This window comes from Heteronotia binoei, chromosome 2 (assembly GCF_032191835.1).
Source record: "Heteronotia binoei isolate CCM8104 ecotype False Entrance Well chromosome 2, APGP_CSIRO_Hbin_v1, whole genome shotgun sequence".
Taxonomy (NCBI): domain Eukaryota; kingdom Metazoa; phylum Chordata; class Lepidosauria; order Squamata; family Gekkonidae; genus Heteronotia; species Heteronotia binoei.
Window position 1 is genome coordinate 59,812,301 of NC_083224.1, and position 689 is coordinate 59,812,989.

The window sequence follows — 689 nt, forward strand, 5'->3', positions numbered from 1 at the left end:
CACAGCACTAGAACAATGCAGGGCAATGGCCTAGAAGGGAAGGGGAAAGATGACCCCAATAAGCTCACCCAGAAGGCACATCCAATTGCTGCAGCCTCAGTACAGATAACATCTCCTTGATGAATAGATTTGGTAGAGGATTAGATCAGTTGCACAACCCAGTCAGACTACAAGGCCTGAGCTACACGGATTGCAGCACACTAACCACTTTTGGAATCATACCCAAAAGTGAGGGATGGTGGCTCAGTGGTAGAGCATCTGCTTCATAAGTAGAAGTTCCCAGGTTCAATCCCTGGCATCTCCAACTAAAAAGAATCCAGGCAAATAGGCCTGAAAAACCTCGGCTTGAGACCCTGGAGAGCCACTGCCAGTCTGAATAGACAATTCTGACTTTGATGGATTGAGGGTCTGATTCAGTATAAGGCAGCTTCATATGTTCATACTCAGAGGGGTATGGGTTATTGCACTGGCTATTGTTGCGCCACAGGGATGCAAATGGTGGCCGGTGCCTGATGCCTTTCCTGCCTGCCTGCCTTTGTACAGTCTGGAAACCCCACAATAGGCTTTGCTGCTGCAGGACTGCATCTTTGCCCGGCGGCTTTCGTCAAGGCCCAGAGAGCTGTCAGCCACCCTGCTTCTGTCTCTTTTGCTTTTCTGTCCTCCAAAGTCCACAGCCTGTCCCAGCAAGG

The 689-nt window shown here is 50.1% G+C and overlaps 1 non-coding gene across 1 annotated transcript; it reads left to right on the forward strand.

Annotated features, from left to right (window-relative positions):
- Positions 1 to 231: 231 nt before the first annotated feature.
- Positions 232 to 304, forward strand: TRNAM-CAU (transfer RNA methionine (anticodon CAU)). The gene has a single exon. It is a non-coding gene; the product is annotated as a tRNA-Met (tRNA).
- Positions 305 to 689: the final 385 nt, after the last annotated feature.